Genomic DNA, 25,248 nt, shown 5'->3' with positions numbered 1-25,248 from the left:
CGCAGACTAAAACGCTTCCTTTCACCCGTGGAAGAGCTCATGCGGGCGAAAGGAAGCATTTTTAGTCCGCGGGGTGCGTGCGAGAGGAGAGAATATTCAGGCATTCCCTCCTCCTCTTGCACGCCCCCCGCGGACTCAAACGCTTCCTTTCGCCCGCATGAGCTCTTCCACGGGAGAAAGGAAGCGTTTTAGTCCGTGGGGTGCGTGCGAGAGGAGAGAATATTCACTGAATGCCTGAATATTCTCTCCTCTCGCACGCACCCCGCGGACTAAAATGCTTCCTTTCGCCCGTGGAAGAGCTCATGCGGGCGAAAGGAAGCGTTTTAGTCCGCAGGATGTGGGCTTCCTTTCGCCCGCATGAGCTCTTCCACGGGCGAAAGGAAGTGTTTTAGAATGCCTGAGCTCCGGGCCAAGCTGCAAATGATGTTGCAAAAGTTTGTTGCAATGCAAAAGTCTTTTGCCTTGCCGGGAAATATCAGGGCAAAAGAAGCAGCTGGTGAGGTTGGCGGGAGAGAGCGGGGAAGAGCGAAGATAAGGGGCGGAAGTGCAAACAAGAGCTCGGGGCGACAAGGGCTTCGCTGCCACAAGGGCTTCGCCTTGGAAGTGAGTCTCGCGGACGGAGCTTTGGGGCTGAGGAGAGAGGCAGGGACGGAGGGAGTGGGGGGAGAGGAGCCGCCCCCCTCACCCTCCAGGCAATGGGGAAAGCTTTCCTGAAATGGGGGGGTGTTGCGGGAAATAAAAAAGGCGCGCGCTGGGGGGGACGAAGGAGGCTTTGGCGCGCTTTAGAGGCGGGTGTGAAAGCAACGAAAGGGAGGGCGGGTGGGAAAGCAACGAAAGAGGCAGCGAGAGCGGGCACGGGAAAGCAACGAAAGGCAGCGAGGGTGGGTGTGAAAGCAACGAAAGGGAGGGCGGGTGGGAAAGCAACGAAAGAGGCAGCGAGAGCGGGTGGGAAAGCAATGAAAGAGGCAGCGAGAGCGAGTGTGAAAGCAACGAAAGGCAGCGAGGGCGGGTGGGAAAGCAACGCTCAAGACTTGCCCGAGAGAGCTGGGGATCGGGCTTTGGGTTGGTAGGAGACCTTGAAGGAGGGGGGGGAAGGGACTGGGGCTGGTGGAGGAAGCAATGCTACAGTGCACTCCGTGGTCCCTTTAATGTTCACTCAGGAAGGCGGGGAATGGGACCACGTGAGCAGGAGGCTGAGGCTCCGCCTTCCTGATGACGTCACCAGCCTCACCAGCCATAACCCTCACCGCACGTCACTGTCTTCAAAGCATATTTGGAAATAAATAATAAGCAAAATATATTTCAGAGTTTACCTTAATAATTGTGTTCATACTATTTTTGGAGAAACAAAGTTCAAATGTGAAATGATACTAATCACCATAGTCTTGCTAACTATAATAGTTACAAGGCATTTCCAGTGTACTATTTTGTGGGCAAAAATATTTCATTCATTAGATCAACCAAGAACAGTGAAATGAAAGATCATTAACTAATGTCCTAATTAAAATAATCATGACTAATTATGGTTATTACACTAATGGGCTTAATTCTCAAGCACAGTGTAAGTATGTCAGAAGGTTAAGAAGCCTATGACAAATTGATTTTTAAAATAGGATCCTGTGAATTTATACTAATTTAAGACAAAGTATGAATTGCATATTAAAAACTGCTATATGTCAAGATGTGAAGTAAGTATATAATCGTGATACAATTAGAACCAAATCACTTTTTGATTGGAAATGGCAACATTTACTTTATTTTTTTCTTTTTAATGATAATGATTTGGAGGCACTTTTGTATATTTGAATGAGGAAAGCTTTATTTTTTGTTTATTATTGTCATTTTTAAAATTATTAATGATTGATACAAACGCACACCAAAAACATATGAGTATATATGATGTTGATAGAGAACATCTCTGACTTGTCTAGGTTTTTTTTTTTTCCAATTTATTAACCTTTATTTTATCCATTACTGACGGCAAGCATTTATTTGAAGACTGACATCTTACTTGACAAGTACAGCAAAAGATTTTTGGATTTCATCAATAAACTGATAGATACCTGGATTCAAATCCAAATTTATACACGCACGGGCACACACGCACACACGCACGCGCACACACACATACACACAAACCTGTGTGAAAAAGTCCTGCACCCTTTCAGTTTTAAGCTGTATTTACATGTTTAATTAACTTTTCACTCATAGAAACCATGCAAAATTAGTACTTTGATGAAAATTTCTGTAGTCAGATAGAGATGCATAATTTTTATTAATATAACCAAAGTCTTTTTAAGGTTTTGAATGAGTTTATGTGCTAAAGTAAACACAACTTGAATTTCGAGAATGTTAGGATCGAAAGTAGCCAATCATCAGAGAGCTTTGACTGACTAATCAAAATGCACAGAGGCTAAATCTATGAGCCAATCAATGTTGTCATACTCTCTGATTATAATAGGCATGAAAAGCGTTGAGAAATTTAATTTAGCTCTGGCTGTAGGCAAGGATGAAGGCCTTTGCTTTCACCAGTACTGAGCAGCAGCATCGTATCATTGTGCTTCATGAAGAGGGTTAGTCCTGTACAGAAATAGCCAAGAGAGTGAAATGCCATCACACCACAGTGAGCAGAGTGGTTGAAAAATACCGAATAACTGGTTCAGTTGATTACAGGCTCTGATCTGGAAGACCAAGAAAGTCGACAAAACGGCAAGATCGGGCTCTGCAACGCATTTCAATGGCTGACAGGAAGCTCACCTCACCTCAGATTACAAGAATTTGGGGTGAAAGGTGATGTAAAAGTGTGCACAAGCACAGTGCGCCGCAGACTGCTTGCCAGAAGGTTCAAAGGCTGCAGGGCTCAAAGCAAACCTTTGCTGACAGATGCTCACAGATGATCCAAGTGGATCAATGAACAGTGGGCCAAGATCATCTTCAGTGATGAGAGCAATTTCTACTTGACTAGGAATCAGTGCAATAAGTATGTCAGAAGATTTCCAGCTGAAGAATTTATGCAGTACTATCTGTGAAGCGTCCATTGCATGTGATGATCTGGGGCTGTCTCACTGCTTCTGGTATTGGTCGGATACAAATCGTGCAAGGAATTCCAAGCAGTATGTTGAAGTCCTGGAAAAGACCATGCTTCCTTCAGCTCAGCAACTTGTAGGGAAGGACTTTTACTTCCAGGATGAATGAACACTCCATTCATCTCCTCTGAATCCAAAACACTAGCATCGCCCTTAGTAATTGCAACACAAGTATGCCACTGGGTATGCATCAGTTAATCTGTTTCCATAGTCATTGTAAGCATACATTGTAAGCATGCAAGAAAATTCACAATCCCCGTCCAAATAGCACCAAATTGCAAAAAGCATATGCTTTTCCCTTAAAAACACCAGTATTTATGTAAATATAACAATATTTGCATAGCAGTTAGCATAAAATATCATAAAATCAATGGCCTAATCAAAAAATGTCATAAACTGTAAACCGTAAAGTGGGCAGGACTTTTTCACACAGCTGTATGTATGTACACACACACACACACACACACACATTCATACACACATTGAAATATACTGGAAATGCACACTAGAGTCAGTATATAATAGCTTACACTATGAAGAGCAGTTATTTTAAATGGCATCTAAGAAGCAGAATAGAATTGATACAATTCAAGATTTTTTATTCCCAGATCTGCTTAATCATTTCTTTCATTTTATGTATTTTTAAAAATGATTTATACATCCACTTGGCTCACAGTAGTGACTCTTAATGTCATACAAAGATTAAAACAATTTTAAGAGCAAAAACTAATGATCCACCCCTCCCAAACTGCAACATTATCACCTCATTACCTGGTCCAAAAGCTGGGATGAAGAGCCAGGTTTTCAGTCTTAATAAAGGCTAAAACAGTTGGGATTACATGTGTATCTTTATGAAACTGAAATTCCAACGCATCTGGATATCATTAGATTGGGATACTACATCTTTTTCTCTCTAACTTTAAGGTTAGGGTTCTCTAGGAAGAAGGCCTAGAGAAACCAAACAGAGCAAACAACAAAATGTTGAAAGATAATTCTGAAACAAAACAAAGGAAAAACCATGTGAAGAAAACATCAGGGACTTACCTTAGCAGTCTCCAAGGGTTAAAAAAAATAAAGAGAGAGGGGGAGGGGAAGAGAGAGAGAGAGAGAGAGAGAGAGAGAGAGAGAGAGAGAGAGAGAGAGAGAGAGAGAGAGAGAATGAGAATTATGATACAGGTGGTAAAGCAAATCAGGCCTTTATTTCTCTTAAACAAAGTTTCAGCCAACAGAAAATTCCAGTGGATAGTCCTCCAACCACCAGTAAGGCTCCATCCCCCTGCTACTCTGAAGACAGCCTCTCCCAGTCTTCCAAATGCAGCCCCAGGAAATACACTAGAGCATGTTCACAGGGAAAGATCCAGGATTCCAACTCCGATCCACAAGGCAGAATTCAGGCTCAAGACAAGGGGAGTCCTCTGAACAAGAAAAAGGTCCCAGGCAAGAAGCAATCCCAAGGCACAGTGAGGAAAAGGTTAAACACAGTCCACAAGAGAAGGGGCAAGAGCAATCTTCCAAACAAGGCAAAGCAAATAGCAACAGGAACAAACTGAAGCTGAGTAAGCCAAAGCCAAAATCGAAGTGTAAGCCAAAGCAAGCAATTGCTCTGGCAAAGACTAACTCCCCTCTGCTAGTCTTTAAGTTACTCCCTCAAGGTATTCCTTGGGCGGAGGGGTAGGATGACTTACTCCCAAGTAGCCTTGCAGACCTTCTCTTGGCTTGCCTATGTTTCACTTTCTTTGCCCTTGGAGCAACTGCAGTAGACAGATGTTCTTATCAGAGGTCAACTACCTATCAGCACCAGTACCAGTCAGCAGCCAATCCTCCTCTGTGTCTTTGCATTCAGGCAGCTCTCCATCTAATCAACCCTCTCTCCCAATGCCTGTGGGGCCCAGGACAGCATCGTCCTCAGCCCCTAGTTTGGCTTTCCTGTTGGACGGTCCGAGTTCCAATTCCTCTTTCTCCTCTGAATCAGGCTTTATTGGGGCCATCACACACACAAACACACACACACACACACATACAGTTAAATGTCATGAAAGCCAAATAAACAATAAAGTAAAATAAATAAGGTTCTACTTAAAATACAAAATAAAAAATCTTTTTTTGAAGGGGAAAATCCCTCCAGGGGGTCAACTTTACTAATAGATTTCTGTCTTCATAGGAAACAAATCTAGCCAAGAACGTAGACTGGTATGCCCTTATAAGTTAATTTCTCATCATGCTAACCCTGAAAATGCCTTTAGATTACTGACTCTAAATGAAGTTCTCTGTCTTTAAAAGCACAACTTGATGTCTCACCCTCTACGGTGCTGTAGGGAAGATATACTAATATTTTAAAAATATTTTTTTTATTAAACACACAATAAAACGTTGGATACAGTGTCTTTGCCATACATATTAAAATATAAGTTAAATATCATAAACACTTGCTTATTTACATTTGGTCTATTCAGTATTTACAAATATAAAGACATCTTACTTCTATCCATATTGCTTTCGATTTTATCTTATCCACTTTCACTCTGTTATAAAATTAGAATTATCATATATAATTCTAATTTTCCATTCTATAAATCCTAATCATTTCTTATTTTAGGTCCCTCTTTCTGTTCCAACCATCAATAATATTTATTTCAGATCTTATAGTATTCTGTTTCACCTTTATTCTTCAATTTCCACGTCAATCAATCCATTTTAGCGCAAGTCAGAATTTTCCTAATCACTTCCTCTTCTAGTGGGATTTTCCAGTTTTGGGCAAAGACCATTCTAGCTGCTGTTATAATATGTATTGTAAAGTAGGTTACCCCTTTGCTATATTTGTGATGTATAATTTCCAGAAGGAATAATTCTGGTTTAAATTCTATTTTTTCTTCAGTTAACTCTGTCAGCCATATTTGAATTTTCTGCCATTTTGCTTTTTTGCATAACCACCAAATATGGAAGTACGTGCTTGATTCGTGATTACATTTCTAACAATTTGGTGATAAATTTCTAAACATTTTTGCTAATCTCGCTGGCAGAAGGTGCCATCTATGAAACATTTTATATAAATTTTCTTTGTACCGTATTTCCAATGTTATTTTTCTATTTTTTCCCCATAATTGTTGCAATTTTTCCAGTTGGGGAAGATATACTAATATTCACTTCCAGGAAATTTCTATGGTACATTTCGGTATACTTCTGCATTTTTGTTTCTATGATAGCTCGTTCTCTGAGTAATAACTCAACATCTAACTGGGTGTTTAGGTTGGCCTGAAGGTGAGATATCAGATATTTTATTAGAGGATTGCTTCACTAATAGCTCAATAAAATAGCTGATTTTTCTTCTACTGCAATTGCCATCAGGAAACAACATATCTTTTGAATTTGGCCTTGGGATCAAATTTATGTTATTTTATATTACTCAGTTTTATAGTGGAATTTTGTTTTGTTTTTTCTTACTCATGCATATACTTGATTGTTTTTCTGTTTTTTTGGTATTAAATCATTAAAAAAAAAACAGAAAATAAGTAATAATAGAAGAAGACTTTGCATAGCAGAAGTTAAAATTTAGGCAGATCTTGAAACAAACAAACAAAAAGAACTATACTCTTGATGCATATAACCTGTTACTTAATATAGTAACTTGTAACAGTTTCTAAAATCCTAAACAAATTTATTTTTGTACAATTTTATACTAAAAATGTGGTTTTATGCATGGCAAAGCACATATCCACCAAAATATAAACATTAAATGATGGCTATTGTGTAAGTCAGACTGAAATACAGGAACAAAAGCCAAGGATAAATGCAGAATAAAAGTTCAAGGGATGTGAGAAGAAGAAAATCCTATCAGCAATTCAGTGATATATGGATTAACTAGACAATTCATTGACTGTTAGCTTCTGGTGAGCTTGGATTGCTCAGCACTGTTTGTTTATTTATTTTTCGTGTTGTTTTCGCTTCTTATGTGAATGTAAATGAAGTATAAACTAAGCATATTCAAAATGCATGAAAAATGCATAAATAGTCAATATCACTTAATAATGCAGAAAGTTTTCTCTATACTTCCAGAAGGTCAATAATGCAGACATAGTTTTGATAATAACACTTACTATTGAAAAAGTTTCAGATAAATATCATGGGTTTTTTTTTTTTCTGAAACTCACTAAGTTACGGAGTGATGCATGTAAAATATTATCATCACATAGAAATTTTGTAAGATAGCTGATAAACTGGTGTTGCCCAGGTATTTATTTATAGGGAGAAATTAATTTTTAATTTTGGATTTCCCCCTTACCAGAGGGAGCCCCCTTGTGAAAGCCATTACCATGGCAATTCCACTGTGCTGTAAAGTAGAAGCCATTTAATGGCAGTACAATAGAAGCCATTTTAAGGCACAACAGACTGTATCTTAACAGAACACGTACCACGAGAAGTTTTAGGGTTATCTTCCCTCCCCCCCCAGTATGTGTTTCCACAGAGAAGGTCATCTGTGTACCAAGTTTAGTTGAAATTGTTCTAGGCATTCCAGAGTTGTGCTGGAACATACACACACAGAGCCATTTTTATATAGATAGATAGATAAAGTCTGGAATGTTATATGGCAGTTTTTTGTCTGTTTGAATTCTAATGCTCCAGAAGACTTTAACTTCTTCATTTTCTCTTTTGTGGTCTCGCCAGATTTTTCTTGCAGGCCGGTGGTATTTCTTGCAGATATTCCAATGCACCATTGCTGCTGTTCTGTCATGCCATTGTTTGCAGTGTGTAATCTTCCTCTTCTAGTTAGTAGCTAACTAGATGTTCACTGTTTCTTCAAATTCTCTGCAGATGTGGCATTTGTTTTCTGTTGCTATCTTCTCGGTTCTGACTTTGTATACATTTGTTTTTGAATTTTGGTCTTATACAGCCAAAATTAGCCTCTCTGTCCCTTTCTTCAACTTTCCTGCTCTTAGTCATTACCAGGTCTTCTTATTTGTTTTGCCTCTAGCTTTTTTTTTTTAATGTAGCAGCCATGTAATAATTTGCCTTGCCATGTTTCTTTCCTTTTCTTCATTTGGTCTTGTAGGCAAGTTTGGTCTCTCTAGTACCCAGTAAGCCTTCATGCTTCAGTGCAATTTATTCACTGTCCTTCAGATATTTTTCCAATGTCCTCTCAACAAGGTAATTGTAATAATAAGTCACAATAAAATTAAGATGGATCCAGTTGAATTGAAAATAAAAATAATAGTTTGGCTAAATAACATTCTGTGGATAAATGCATTCATAAATAATTTTAAATATGTTAAATGGCATGATTATAATAAACTATTTATCTAGACTCATTTAGGACAACAGTGCTAAATGTTTATATAAATGTAATAGTTATTTCTATTACTGTCTTATTCAATATTTGGTTTACAGTGATACTGACAGAGATTAATATATAGTTTTACCTTCCATTATTCAATGGCTTTGGGTCATAATTACATCCACATTTGCATGAAGGACAAGTAAAGAAATCTTTTTTGTTTTGTTTTGTTTTTTAATGTATCATTTTTCATGTCAATTCATGCTGTTGTCCTCTACAAAACTATCATTCTTTATATTTTACATTTGTAGAAGTAAACTTTGTGCTTTCCTTGGCAGTATTAACAGAAGTGGCTTGCTACTTTGTATTTCTAGGGTGTTTTACAAATCTTCCTTGTTCTTTAGTAGTCACTGATAGTCTCCCAGATAAAAGCTTAGCTGTATCTAATTAACTTATCATTAGAGGCCATCCACTGATGAGATCCAGAAGTTGTAGCTCATTTTTAAACAGAAAACACACATGATTTAAAATGTTGAACACATTTTCAAGAAGTAATCAATGGATTGAATTTTTTTCCTGCAAACTGGTGAAGTTCTCGATTCAAAATGTCCTTCTGCATGTTTTAGCAAGTAAACATTGGCAATCTCATATTTTACTTAAATCCAAAGTTACAGGTAAGTTGAGGTGAGGCTAGTTACATCACTTCTGAACTTCTAAACTCAAGAATTGTTTATGTCATCTGGTCTGGGAATCCCAGAGAACTGGCGAACAGGAAGGAGGGAACTCGGCAGCGATGGTGGTGATGGGCGGTGGTGATCCCCACAGCCTGGAACAGCTGACAGAAGGTATTCCAGGAGGCCGATCCAACTGCCAATCAGCTGCTCATGGTAAATCAGGCTGTGCTGAAGCTGACCAGGATGTTTGCTGTTTGCTCCAAGGAGGCAAATAGCTGGGAGGCAGAGGCAGGTTTATTTTTTCTTGTTTTCTTCCCCGAAAGCTATGTGCGTCTTATAGTCCAGAGCATCTTATAGTCTGAAAAATACAGTATCTGTTTAAATATATGCATAAGAGGGAATGAGCACCTCACTATGCTTCAGATGCTTCTTTATTGAAAGGATTAGCCAGCTATATGACAAGTGTGAGAAACCACAGTCCTGTGGTCTCCTCATAGGGAGCAGTTATCCAGAGCACCTGTTGACAAATTTCATTATTTTCTTATCTAGAGAGATTCCTTAGTTTTAGAAAGACTAAGTTTGCTAACCTCACTTTATACTCACTGGTTCCTTGATTTTTGCCATGGTTATTGGATCTGCTTTATTAAATATTTCTTGATTCTGTTTTCTTCCTTCAGAAGCCCTCTTGCCAACCACCTTCCATGAAGCCTTTGTATGCTTCACGTGGATACGCCAAACTTCTGATGGTATATGGGGACCATTCATCAATGAAGAGAAAATGAGAAAGAATCATAATTCCACCAATAATGATATACATGGGATTTATTCTTGGCATGCATAGAAGTGAGGTTAGTGAACTTAGTGTCTTATAAAAGGTACCAACCATAGTTGTGAACAAGATGGCTATTCCCATTACCTCCCAGACCCAAAAGTGTGAGGTTTGGCAATGGGAATAGCCATTTTGGTCACAACTATGCTAGTCATCTTTTATAAGTCACTAAGTTATCTAACTTCAATTTCTAATCACTTTTGGAAATTTGTTATTAACTTCTTTTAAGCTATTAGAGAGCTTTGAAAATTCCGGGTGAGTTTTCCTTCAATTGTTTGTTTTGTTTGTTTTTATTCGATTTATATGCCACCCTTCTCCCAAAGGACTCAGGGTGGCGTACAACATTAAAAAAACACACATCCCAAAAGTTAAAAAGAAATTAAATACATATCCCCTCCCAAAAAACCCCTAATTTATAAGACAATACATTTAAAATGAGTTAAAATTAAAAGGGCAGGCCGGCTTGCTGGAAAAGCCAACTTTTTAGGGCACGTCGGAAGGACCAGAGGTCAGGGATTATGCAAAGCTCTGGGGGCAGCTCATTCCAGAGGGAAGGCTCCCACAGAGAAGGCTCTCCCCCTGGGGGTCACCAGCAGACACTGTCTGGCCGACGGCACCCTGAGGAGGCCAAATCTGTGGGATCGTACTGGATGGTGGGAGGCTACTGGTGGCAGTAGGTGGTCTTGCATGTACCCTGGGCCTAAGCCATGGAGCGCTTTAAAGAATCCTGAATAAAATAAAAATTTAATTATAAGCTTAAGAATTTAAAGAATTTGACATTTGCAGCAAAAAGCTATCTAACATTTTTTTCTTAAAAAGTTATAAGCACATTAAGGATTCAAATAACTTTGGAATATTGAAAAATTACAATAAAATTTTGAAGTTAATTAAAAAGAACTAATAGCTTCTCATGAGAAATCAGTGGGTTGTCACAGTGGCATGAGGTTTCTTTCAGAGTGTCTTGGCAGTGCTTGCATGATCAACCTCAAAATCTCTTCCCAGTTTTCAATATATTATAGAGCAATTTGTAACACATACCATAGTCTTCCATTCAGATGAGGTTCCCATCTGTCTTATCTGGACTCTGATAATCAAGGGTTTAATACTGGTGAACATGATCCAAGACCTGCATTAATAAAGAATAGTATGGCATTCAAATATTCATTCTTTCTGATTCCCTCGTCAGAATTTTCTTTTCTTTCTTCTAGGGTTTTTTCCCCCCCTTCAGATGGCATCTTTTATTTATGATATTTGCATTTCTGCTTAAATGTTCCCAAGTCAGTTGGGAATAATCTGAAACATTATATCTTCTGTCTGATCAAAGACTTTTAGTATTAATGCATTTATGATCTTGGATGCTTTGTGGAATAATTTCCTATTGTTCCTTCCAAACAATATTTCTGCTGAAGTATTTAATTCTCAACTGGCACTTACCTTTTAAATTGTGCATTTAATTCTTCACTAATTGATGTCAATATTTATGTTGTTGAACTTTTATCTGCTGCATGTTGCATAATTGCTACCATTAGATATTCTCCCATAGGCTTTCTACTCAAAATCATAAACTCCACCAGTATTGTAGACCTTCAGCAAAACTCAACTATTTTAAAACTACTATAGCACTTGATTTAAACATTTAAATATGTTATTTGAAATGAAATCAGCTAATTAATTATAATAACTGAACTATCGACACTTTAAAAAAAATGAAACATTTATCCAAAATAGTAAAATATTTCTAAAAATCTTAACATACTATTTCTGCTTTCACTTGTCCATAGAAACCTATAAAATATCTGTTTACATAATGAATGGTGTCATATATGCAGTTACTGTCTCCAATCATAGAAGAAATCACTTTCTTTCATGTTGCTTTCCCAAAAGAATTTCTGGCAGGAAATGGCGTATTACATATTCTTCATAGCCATAAAATTTTTAAAAATATTAAATTGAAAAATAATTGACTAATCATGCCCACTTTTGAGTACAAACACAATTTAACACAATGTGCTAAATAACACAATGGTTATGCATGCTTCTTTCTACTCATAGGTTTTACCCATTGAGTGATTTTTCCCTTTAAACAGACTTTATCCTAGTTAAATGGTTAAAAGGTATATATTACTATGTACTTATATAAGCATATATTAGCTTAAATTATATGTCAGAAAATGTAACTTAATAATGCCAAATGTAAATTTTAGAAGAGCATAATAGAAATTAAGACCTTACTGACATCCCTATCAGCTGTTAGCATTTTTGTGTAACCCTGCAAGAGTAGCTGGACAAAAGGGATAACATCTGTTTAAGTAATGTAGGTATCCTTATTTGACAAAACCAAGTATTTTTGTTAAGTTTCATATTTTTAATTATCAAATGCATGAACTAAAATTACATAATTAGAAAGTGTTTTCTTCAAACAGAGAAATATTGAGACCAGTTTTTTAAAAAAATCTTAATTCATAAGTTTCTAAAATGTAAAACTGAAAATAGCTTTTATTTCAGGTTTCATACACAAAGAGCTTGGAAGAAAATTTGGAATGTCAGTGCTATACATGCTGACAATGGGGGGGGGACATAGATAAGGATATTCATTTCCTCAGTGGAAGAATGGATGACAAAGATGGCATGGATAACGACGTTGGCAAGATGGCAAAATTGACTGCTTTCATTAAAGAAAAAAATGTCCAGTTTTGTTTCTACTTGGAAACTATTTCTGAACTTTTTGCTCTAAACTGAAATCTTTGAAACTTTGATTTAAGGTTTTCATGATTCGAATGATTTTATTATCATAAAAATGGTGTGAAATGTTTTGAAACGTAAAACAAAAAGTTGATGTTGCAATTTCTTCTCCTTTTTGTACTCTACTGAACTGAAAAAAAATACATTTTTTTCTTTCGGTTTTGTTTACCCCTTTGTCTTTCTCTCTCTAGCAAACTAGCTTTTGCTTCCTTTTGCATTTTTATCTTCTTATTTAATAGGGATTTTTTTAAAAAAAGAAATTCTCTCTTAAATTACAAAGATTCAGAGTTTCAGGAGAAGGCAAGTGAAGAAGACACAATGATGGGCTTTGAAAATTAATCCTTTACCTTAACTCTTACACCCCATGAAAAACTAGCTAGAGCTTAAGGAAAATGGGAGAATAGAATGAGACAAGGAAACAATGAAAATAATGTCATCCTCTCCTTCCTCCCCAAAAGATCTGTCTTTTTAAAGAATGGAAAGAGCTTTGACGTCTACAAGGTGTATCAAATGTTTTTGATTATTAGAACATCCTGTACCATGTGAGGCTTGTTTCCTATCTAGTTCAATATTCCATTTATAAATATCTTAACTTTTTAGGATATTTTTGTCAGGTTGCAGCCAATGGAGTGTTTCTTTTAAATATTCTATTCTCTTTGGGAAATAGTTTTATCATTTCTTGCTCTCTTATACAGGTTTATGTGAAATTCTTATTATTCAGAGCCTATTGAAGAGAAATCACACTCAGTTGTTTTTTTTCTTCAATATATGAAACTATTGAAAAATGTTCACCGATATCTTTTTCCTAAAATATTTTATAAATACATGTCAAAAAACCATAAAGTGATTTAAACCCATGTCAAAAAGAGTTATTGTCTTATATAGGCTTTAGTCAATTATAGACTTGTTGGAGTAAATTGTGCCCACATGAATAGAAAACCAAGTAAATAGCAATTATTGAAAATGTTATATGTATGAACAAAGCAGAGCAATGTATCATACTAGGAAAAAGCATTTGATTTGTTTAAGCAATTTTTGTACCATCAAGAAGCCAGAAATAGCCATAAGTATCAATCTCATGTATTTATTAAGGATAATGAATAAAATAAAAACTAAATATTGAACACATTTGATTCAAACTTCCATTAAAAGTTGCTTGAAAGATGGTTCTCACTGAGAAATTAATTCTTGCTGTGTGGAAAAAACTGATGTAGCAAATATTTTAGCCTTTGTTTTTGTCAAATTGTGCAAAGTCTACTCACATTCTCCAAAACAGGAGGCATAACTAAACTTTCCTGTCTGAAATATTTCACTTATAAGAGTTAACTGGAAAATTCTGGTCATTAATTCCAGGAAGAAGGCTGCCATAGAGAAGTACCTAACAAAATACTGCTAATTCAGTCTAAATTCACATGCCAGACTTGGAGGACATGGGGACATTTCTCTTGGCATTTGACCTCTTTGGCAGTCTTTCTAAAGATAAATCTGGTGTTAGGCTAAATAAACTTTATTATTTCTTCATTGAAAATTAATCAGAGTCATATGGAATCTGGGAAGAAAATCTGCTGTTAGCTTATATATATATAATCCCAGTAAGGGTATGGCTAGCTGATGAGAGCTAAATAGCTTGAAATAGATCTATACTAGTCTCCCTTTATTTATTTATCAGCACAAATACAACACAAACATAGCAAAGGCAACATTAAAAATAAAAATATGGTTTTCTGCCTGGATGGTCTTATGTAATGAGCCGAAGGACAGAAAGGGGGAGTAGTGAGCTTCCTCCCATATTTGGGCATACCAGGGGTTGTAACACAAATAAATACATACATACATACATACATACATACATACATACATACACACACACACACACACACACACACACACACACACACACATACATACATAACAAAATAGCAGAGTTGGAAGGAAACTTGGAGGTCTTCTAGTCTAACCACCTGCTCAATATCCAATCACCTATATCGTTTTAGAAAAATGGTTGTCCAATCTCTTTATTAAAAACCTGCAATGTCAGAACACCCACAACTTACAGAGACGTTCTACTGATTAATTGTTGTAACTGTCAGATAATTTTTTCTTAGTTCTAGGTTGGTTCTGTGCGTCATTAGTTTCCACCCATTGTTTCTTGTCCTGCTTTATGTGCTTTAAAGAATAGGTTGACCCCTTCTTCTTAGCTATTGGGATACTGCTATCATGTCACCTTCTTTTCATTGAAGTAGAAATACCCAAACCCTGCAACCATTCTCCATATGTTTTAGCCTTCAGTCACTTAATATATGCCATATAACATAAAGAATTAAACATCATCTCCAAACTGGTTTTTTTCAGAAGTCTTTTGTTTAAAATTTTCCCTGATAAGCATTGAAATATTTAACATATGGATCTAATTTATATTTCAATTAATCTTGCCTTAATATTCTGCTTTGATATATACAACAAATAGAAAAAAATCCATGCATCTTTATTTGTTAATGACTCGATTGTTTCTATGTATGCATAAAGCCAATGTGTTATAATGATAGTGGAAGAATTACAGACAGGAATTTCATATCCAATATAAAACAGAAGTTTTCTGTGCCACTCAAAGTAAATAATATACAATCATATAATTCAAAACCTATTAATCACTGTTGCTAATCTTTCATTTTAACCTGAAAAATATTGCAGCTCACCAGCTGTTGTTGTCAGTGATAAATGAAAAAGATGAAAATTAAGTGATGTAGGCAAAAAAAAACACTTTTTTAACATGATGATTTCTCTCTTTTTTAATGAATTTTTTATTTATTTTTGCTTTAATTATCTTGACAAGAATCCATCAAAACTGGAAACACTTAAAAAAATATTTGAAAATCAATCAATCAGTTGAAATATCAATGTAGTTTTCTACTTCTTTTCTTTTGAGATATGGTTTAGGGGTGTGGTGGCTCAGTGGCAAAACGCTGAGCTTGTCGATCAGAAAGGTCGGCAGTTCAGCGGTTTGAATCCCTAGTGCCGCATAACAGAATGAGATCCTGTTACTTGTCCCAGATTCTGCCAACCTACCAGTTCCACAGTATGTAAAAATGCAAGTAGAAAAATAGGGACCACTTTGGTGGGAAGGTAACAGCGTTCCATGTGTCTTTGCTGCTTAGTCATGTTGGCCACATGGCCAAGAAGATGTCTTTGGACAGTGGCAGCTCTTTGGCTTTGAAACAGAGATGAGCACTGCCCCGTAGAGTCGGGAATGACTAGCACGTATGTGCGAGAAGAACCTTTACCTTTTTACCTTTAGGATTTACTTTTAATTGGTAGGATTCATAACTACAATTTAAATGCCAATTATATAATTATGTATAATAATAATAATAATAATAATAATAATAATAATAATAATAATAATAATAATAATAATAATAATAATAATTTTATTTGATTAGCCGCAACCCTCTCCCGAAGGACTCGGGGCGGCGTACAATCAAAACAGATAAAATACAGATAAAGACAAACATACATACATAAAGAACAAAGACATATACATGTGCATGGAGGAGGTAGACTCATAAGTGAAAGACAATTAAAAAACACAATTTAAAATCCCATTAAATAAAATTACTGAATTAAAAAACCCATCAGGAGCGTTATGAAGTTATGATTGAGCCAGGCCGGCTATTTGGAATAGGTGGGTCTTGAGCTTTACACGGAAGGAGCGGAGGTCAGTAGTGGTCCTAATATCCGGGGGGAGGTCATTCCACAGGGCTGGGCCCGCCACAGAGAAGGCTCTGCTCCTAGGCGCCGCCCCATGGCACTGTCTGGTGGACGGCACCTGGAGAAGTCCCTCTCTGTGCGAGCGGATGGGTCGTAGGGATGTATGGGGCAGAATACGATCCCGCAGGTAACTAGGTCCTGAGCCATGGAGCGCTTTAAAGATCGTAATCAAGACCTTGAAACGCAAGTTGTCATCGCAAGTTGTCATGGCACTGTTTCCCCCTTTACCCAAGATGTGAGCTAATTGACTGGTTAGACATAAACTACTTAATAACAATTCTTTAATAATTCATATCTCTCTCTTTTATAGACTGTATTGAAAACACAGAGATCTTGGTTATTAGAAAGTGAGCATTAAGATTATATCTACTTCTATGTAAGATATTTTGGATGAATGTAAATGACATAATTTGTGTATTTATACCACTGCCTATCTCATCAAAAGTGATTCTAGACAGCATACAACAAGGCTAACACAATGAATAAATACATTGCAAATAAAAAGAAATATATGAGTTCCAGGATAATGTTGCACTGGAACCAGAAGTATAATCTTCTAAGCCAGTGTTTCTCAAACTTGGCGACTTTAAGTCCTGTGGACTTCAACTCCCAGAATTCCCCAGCCAGCTATGCTGGCTGGGGGATTCTGGGAGTTGAAGTCCACAGGACTTAAAGTCGCCAAGTTTGAGAAACACTGTTCTAAGCTTTCAGATTCATTCTGAATTTATTCTCATGGAACTTTTCTGTTTCATATGCTCTGTGCTGTTCTATGCATAGTATTTGTGGAGCCTGGTTTTGTGTAACATATAGTTATTAAATGGGATGTCGATGGCTGGCTTTTAAGTCATTATTGTTTCCTTGTGCTGCTGCATCCTTAGATCTTAAGTATCTGATAAGCTGGTGATAATTCAGCACTTCTCTTGATTGACAAGGAGCCCATTTTGCAGGGTCAATCATTTCTCTGGCTATTTTTGTCCTGCTTGGCCAACAATCTTAATAGCTGGAAAATTGAATGTACAACCTCTGTTCATTGCAATGTGAGGCTACCAATGATTTTGAGTCTCCTCGTCTAACTGTTCGCTTGTGTTCTTGCAATCTGGTTGGTTAGCTTCCTTCCCATATGTTCTACATAGCCACAGGGGCAATCCATGCAGGGATTTTTATTGTAATATAAAGTATTTATGGAGTTCTACAGGTATATATACTGCTGTTCTGACTTAATGTCCCTTTAAAATTGTACATCAGCCAGAGTTCCTTTCTGAGGGAGATGGGCAGTTCAAAAATGTGAAAAATGAATTAATATTTTAAAAAATCAGAGGAAGATTCAGAGTGAGAAACAGAGATTCATATGATTCACTTATATTTTCCAGAAGCTGGAAAATGCTATCCTGGTTGTCCTCCTTCCCAGGATCAAAAATGCAATTTCTAATACTATAATTCTATTACATTTTTATATAGGAGCCAGAAACTATGTGATAAGGCAAGGTTCTTTATATGCACTTTCAATAAGGCTAAAAAAGGCACATAGTTATCACAGCGTTGGTGATTTACAAGGCATGAGGCAAATGGGAATTTAACTGTATAAACAATGAGGAATAGGAAATCAATCAAATGAACATTATTTGCTTGAGTTATTAGAGTCTAGCTCACTTTTTCAAGGAATTGCAAACCCTATCCATTGAGAATCACAAGAAAATTATCTTGAGAATCATGAAAGTATCTGACCTTTTTAGATAGAGCAGACATGAGGCCTTATGGAATGGCAGGGCAACAGAAAATAGGTAGCATATTGAGGGATGAACAGAACTGAGAACATGCTTGGACAGGCCTATTCATCACTCATTGATTCACTAGAAATACTATATAAAAATTCAAACCCAAGCTATACCAACAATATATTTAAACTCAATGCAGTTCTGAAAGGAAGTCTACTTAATCCTCTTGTGTAGTCAAATCTGAATTAAATAGTATCACCATATTCATAACTGTTTTGCATTCGAAATGTTTTTTCTCATAAGTATTACAGTGCATCCAATTATGGTGGTTTGTTTTGTTTATAATAAACAATTATGAACTATGAAACACATGGCACTTAAATCATACATTAAATCAGAATCAGGAAACCAGATATTGCTCTACAGATGAGAACAGCTTTCAGTGCTGTAGTGAATGGCTTATAAAAATACATGAAGCTCAGATGCTGCAGGTAATATGATTCATTAGATGAAAATGTTGCTCATTTTAATTGGACCTATAAATATTGAGATCTTTTTAAGAACATGCCAAATACTCCCACAAACCCCATTCAATCATTTTTATATAAGAATTTTTGAATTCCTCTGTGCTGTTGCTAGATAAAGGCAATCTTGGTTTGTAGATTGCTTTTTGAATGACTTTAATTTTGTTTATTAACACCAATTCGGGTGCTTGAAATTGATGTGGAACATCAGAAATGACCAGAAAAATGCATTTGCATATATTGTAGAATATCTGCCTAATTTGTAAGCTTCCCACATAAGTAAAAGAGCTTGGAATACTTAATAAGAGAACTTTTTTTTTTCAGACTTATGGGATCATATGGTTTCTGTCCTAGAAAGTTTTATGAAAAAGTGTTCCAAGTTTATTTTTGTTATATTTATTTAATTAGATAGTTTTTTAAAAAACTGAAACTAAGAAAAAAGGTCCTATTATTCAAATTTCTATTACTTCAGGCAGAAATATACTCTTTAATTCACTTAAAAAAATTCTCTTGAAAAATAAGTGTTTGTCTTTCTACCTCATATTTAGAACACTGTGAATGGTGTTTTTAAAATGAATGAACTGTCTAAAGGTAGTGACTGAGAGAGAGTTACCTTCATGGTAAAAAAAAAACTTTTCAAAAGGTTCCTTTTATGATTCCTTATCTTGAAATTCAGTATAGTGCAAAACGTCAGGGAACTTCACTTTGATAGGGTGATGAATGTATAATGAATGACGAGGATTTTGCTACTCTAAAATTAACGTAAGTTCGAGAACCTTTTTTTTTTCAAAAAATTTTTATTGGTTTTTTAAAACATTTATAGGAAAAGGGTAAGTGGAATGGTTACAAATTTTGGCAGTTGCAAGTGTGGCAGATGCCCCCTCCCTCCAAACTCATAGGATACATCTAAGTATAAAACATTAATACATAATCATAAAAAATCAGCATATTAATTCTAAAAAAAAAGTTTTCAATCAATTTATATAGTTATGATATATAGTCTAGATATAATTTCATTATTACTTTCGGTCTGTTTATAACATTGTGGTTTTCTTGTTCATTTTTGTGATCTGAGCTTTCTTGGTGTTGCCCCTTCACCCCCCGCTGGCAGAGCTCCGGCCCCTCCCGTGTCCTGTATGACCGTTGTAGCGTCTTCTGTTTTTTCTAGGTCCGCTTTATTTTTTTCCATAAAGGCCTGTGCCTCTATGGGTGTATTGATTCTGATTCTTGTCTCCTCCCAGAATATCAGCATACCTTCAGGCATCAACCATCTAAACCACACCCCCTTCTGGTATAGTTTATTCGCCAATTGCGAATAGTTTTTCCTTTTCTCCCTAATTTTTTGGGGGATCTGCTTCAGGATGGTTATCTCCCTGTCATGATATGTCAATGCTTGCCCCCTTTGTACACCCAGAATTTCATCTCTTGTACTTTTCCTAAGGAATTTAATATGAACTTCCCTGGGTACATTGTGTGTTCTGGCATATGCTGAGTTCACTCTATAGACCAGATCTATCTCCCATTCCATCTGCTGTTTATCTTTGTGTATGTATTCAGCTAAAATATTAGTCATAATATCCCTTATATTTTCCCCATCTGCTTCTATTACATTTTGAAATCTAAGATAAAAGGACATTCTCTCAAACTCTGTTTTCATTTGTTGGATATCAAGTTCTTTGTTTCCCTTCTGTAGAGCCTCTACCCCCCCTCGCCTCCGCCACCCCCCCTCCACAAGGTCCAGTCTCTGTGAGTTCTTATAGATTTGGACTTGATTCTCTTTAATTTCTTCCTTCATTTCTTTTAATTGTTTCTTAATTTCTTCCTGGCCCTGTATGAGTTGCTGAAGCATTTGTTGCAAATCCATCTCTGTACTCTTAGGTTGCATCAGTTCTGTAATCTTTGACTGTGTGGCAGGACTGGATGTTGCAGATGTCGGTGCAGGAGTAGCGAAGCCAGGTTTTCCAGGTGGTGGTCATTTTGGAGACATGGTTTATAAAGCAAAGAGATCAGTCAGTGTAGAGACTGGACAGCTGGAGAAGTAGAGCAGGCAGATGAGTCCAGGAGGCAGAAGATCCAAACAAGTGGGAGTTTCTTTAATCAGTCTAGCAATAGAGGAAAATTTTCTCTCCAAAGAGTTCAGGAAATAACAATCCACAAGAGATTCCTCTGGGTGACACGGAGACAAAGACCAGAAGCCTGAATTTTAAAGGTGGAGTCAGGTTTCACAGTTCATGAAGACAACGGAAGTGTGCCATCTTGCCCTGCCAGCTTTGGGCTCGGAGGCATAGGGAAAATTTTAAAAGTTCACAAAGTTCTCAGGTCATCATTAAGTTCTGGAACTAAGTCCAGTGAAAAACAGTTTTACTGGGGTGAGGCATCATTAGTTGGCTCTCCCCCCTCCTCCTTCCCCTGGGGGCGAGAGCAAAATTTTTTCAAGCCGCTTGTCCAAGGGGGGGGGGAAATCCCCCTCCCCTCCAGCTGCTCCTCCAAGAAAAATCCAAAAGATCAACTTTTAAAATTACTGAAAAGTCCATCAACTCAAAAGTAAGGGAATGAAGAGAGGAAGCATCTCACCGCACCGCCGCTGCTTCCTTCAGTTTTGCGTTGTCCGATCGGCATGGAGCGAGACGCAGGCGCGCCCTCCGAAATTGCTCCCCGGTGCCTGGAGCAAAGCGGAGAAGCCCCCACCAGCCGCCGCCGGTGCCAGAGCCTTCCGCGAGCCACTCCCTGGGCAGGACGCCTCTCCGGGGCGTCCTGTGCCCCCCCGAAGACGGGGGAAGCCCACCGAAGAGCGGGAGTGGGCAAAGTTCTTGCCTGTCGCCGTAGCCGCCGGAACCGGAAGTCGTAAGTTCGAGAACCTTGACTTACATCAATCAGAATCTTACTAACTTTTTATTTTCTGCTAAGAAAAATCAAAAGTACTTCCTTTTACATATAACTGTCTGCAAGTGGTTTAAAAATGCAGCAGCTAACACAGTAGAACCTGAAGTATCCCCAGATTTTGCTTTTCATTAAAAATTCAGGTGAGAGATATTGATCTTTGTTGGATCAAGAGATGCAGGCAATCAGAGAGATTGCACATTTACAATATTGTAAACTCTTCTGTAATCCAAATTTTAAAAACCCACTGCACTGATAGCTACCAAGAAATGGTAAATTGAAATTTCAAAATACAATCTTTTAACAATAATGTTCAGAATATAACAAAATTATCTAATACATACACACACACACACACATGTTACATGTTACATGTTACGTGTTACACGGAAAAGACCCGAATACACCCGTGAAAATCTACAAACACACACACACACACACACACACACACACACACATATGAGCTATCTATTCCTTATGAAATCCAGTGAAGAGATCAGAGGTTTGAAAAAGAGAGGAAAGGTGCAGAAATATTTACAAATAAATTCACAAAACATTTTCTGTTTAGAGATGTAACTGCAAAAGTATTCCTGCAAATTGTGTTTCTGCAAAAATACTTTTAAAATGACAGAAAATAACTTATATTAAAGCACCTTAAGGAGTTGACATTTTGGCAGCTTCTTTCATAATCCAATACCACTAAATTCCCATAATGATATTTTCATTTCTCTAATGTATTTCTGAATCAGATTTTAAGATTAATATTCAACCTGTGATTTTTTTTAAAAAAATGTTTTTGTTGGTTTGTATTAAATATAATTTGTATAGTGAACTAATTTCTTTCATCTGCATTCTATTCTAAGGTCCATAAAAATATTATTAGATCATCGCCTACTAATAACATTTGGATAGATATACTGCAATTGTACTTAATTCTAAGAATTGTAATAAAATACACATGGTCTTTTTAAATTCATAAAATTAGGTTTATTCCACAATGATTGTTCAGTTTTATAATTAAAAGCAGTAGATTTCCATTTCAGTGAACTAATATAGATTAACAACTTTTCTCTGCCACTATAAATGGAATTTATTATTTCTTAAGTTTCAGACAAATATTGCATGAAAACATGATAAAGCAGATATATACAGAATAGTAATGATGATTTCCATAAACATTACAACTAATTTAGGAAAAACATATAGTGTGACAGAAATGTAGCCTTTTTTAAATGGATAAAATATAGATTAATAAACTACGGTCATTTAAAAATAAGACTTTCTTAAATCTCCTTAATATTGCACTTACCCAAATTACATATCATCACCTACTTAGGTATCACAATTTTAATGTTCTTCTTAAATCTTGGCAAAATTGGGGTATCAACTGATTCTGATAGTAGTGCATTTCATCATAAGAACAATCACTCATATTTTATTTATGAAAATATTGAGTCCACTCATACTTTATTAAATATTGGGTACATCTAAAGAAGTCATGAAGTCAGATGTACCATGTTTCCGCAAACAATTATGAAACTAATTCATAATTATTTAAGTAGGGTTTCCACCAAGTCCCTTTTCATGGAGAATGGAGCATCTTTTTGTCTCATACCCTAACCAATATCCACATAATGGTCTATTGAGTAGCATTTTAATACAAAGAATTGCACATGACATTTTGTGATTATATATTTTCATTGTTCATATTTAGAGACCACATTCAACTTATCTTCTTTCCTTATAAGAGCATTTTAAATTTACACCCCTTACAGTTGTGTTTCTTGACATACTGTTCATATCAGTGACGTGCAGTGAGGTTTATGGCTGGTGAGGCTGGTGACGTCATCAGGAAGGCGAGGAATTCTTAGCAAGGCGTCGGCCACGACTCGGTTTCCAGGGTCCTTTCGCGAGCAAGCTGGCAGGGAAACGGTAGCCAACAGTCCGAAAAGTCCGTCCTTTTGCGAGCAACTTCCCATAAACTTGCCATTGCTCAGTGCGAGGAAGAGAACCGCTCGCGCATGCGCATTCGACCTGGAACCAGGAGCTCCGGCGTCAGAACCTGACAGAAGGCGGGGAATGGGACCACGTGTGCAGGAGGGAGGCTGAGGCTAGAGGACCCTCCTGCACCTCCCTCTGTCCTGCACACGTGGTCCCATTCCCCGCCTTCCTAAGTCAACATGAAGGGGACTGCGGCTCGCGCAGTCACATTCCCCGAGGCTCCTCAGCGCCTTTTTCCTTTTCCCTTTTTTTTTCATGATGAGAGCGGTGAGGCTCTGCCTCCCCTGCCTCCCCTGACCGCACGTCCCTGGTTCATATTATCTTTTTGTTGGACGAAAAAAAGAAGACCAAATTTTAGGAGAAAAGATACATCCTCACATGTTTTATTGAGGATAGTCTCATCAATAGCTATTATAAAGGGACAAATGAAGGAAGAGTGAAATAATTTATTTCATAATAGTCTTTACATCTAACAAAATGTCTTTCTTGATTATTATAGATAGTAGAAATTATTATGAACATATTAAAATAAATAGGATAAAAGTATAGGGAATATTATTCTACTAAGTCAGGTTGGTTTAGTTGTTAAAGCACCAGGTTAAAAGCAAGAGACCATGAATTCTAGTTCAACTTTAGCTATGAAAGCCACTTGGGTGACCTTGGGCCAGTCACCTTGGGCCAGTCACCCTCTCTCAGTCCAAACCACCTAACAGGGTTGTTGTTGTGGAAAGAATAGTAGGAAGAATGTTTCTTGGATATGTTCACTGCATTGAGTCATTTGAAAAATAATAAAGGTGGGATACAAATGAATAAAATAATAAAGTTCATTTTAAAAATGAGAACAAGGGAAATGAGATTTTTTTCATTAAAAAACAAATTAATTTCCATTAGCTCTAGTTTTGATGATGAATTTTCAAAATAATAATCCAACTACAACATTGTCATAATTTTATGAATTAATATGTTTTGAAGAGAAATTGCTCCTAGAATTCTTACAGAATGTTTTTTCTAGTTGTATGTTTTATGGATTTTTTTAATCCAGAGATTAAGCTAATGCAATCTTAATTATTTATTTATGATAATCATAAATGTGCTCCAATTTCCACGTATATAAACTACACTCTCAACATATCTATTCTTGTGCATACTTTGTGAACAGAAGAACAAAGTTGTTTTTCTGAACAAATATTTATGTTTGTATCCATTGAAGGAGAAAGTGATGATGCATATAGATCTTTTTGTTTACTCTCAGTTCATGTTATATAAATGAGATTCATCTTGAATTGTTGAAAAAGAAACATTTATATTTCCAAGAATTGAAATGTAATTCTTTACTTTTATATTAAGAGAGTTAAAGTTAGCTTTTTGTAATTTGGAATGAACTTTTATATTATATTCATGACATTAAAAAATGACTTATAGTTCAAGTTTCCTCCCATGGATACAGAGAAAATGGAAAATTGACTTTTATCACAAAAATGTTTTTCAAAGGGACAAGACAAAGTTGATTCCACTCTCCTTTATTTACATTGGCATTAACATTGACTCATGTGGCAAGGTATCCAGGCTATAAGGCAGCTTCCCTGATATGTAAGAGTGACATGGATTTTATAAATAAGCTAAACATGTTTTTTGGATGGTTTGAGGCCTCAAATAATATTCCAGCAAGAAAGGCTTTCCCCCAACCAATGACGTCACGCCCCTACTAAGTGAATTTTCAGATTTAAACCTTAAAACAATGATGATCTGTAAACTTTGGG

The sequence above is a fragment of the Natrix helvetica genome (genome assembly GCF_964273705.1).
Source record: "Natrix helvetica genome assembly, chromosome: 7".
Classification (NCBI taxonomy): Eukaryota; Metazoa; Chordata; class Lepidosauria; order Squamata; family Natricidae; genus Natrix; species Natrix helvetica.
The sequence above is the reverse complement of the archived record's forward strand: the minus strand, read 5'-3'. Positions refer to the sequence as shown.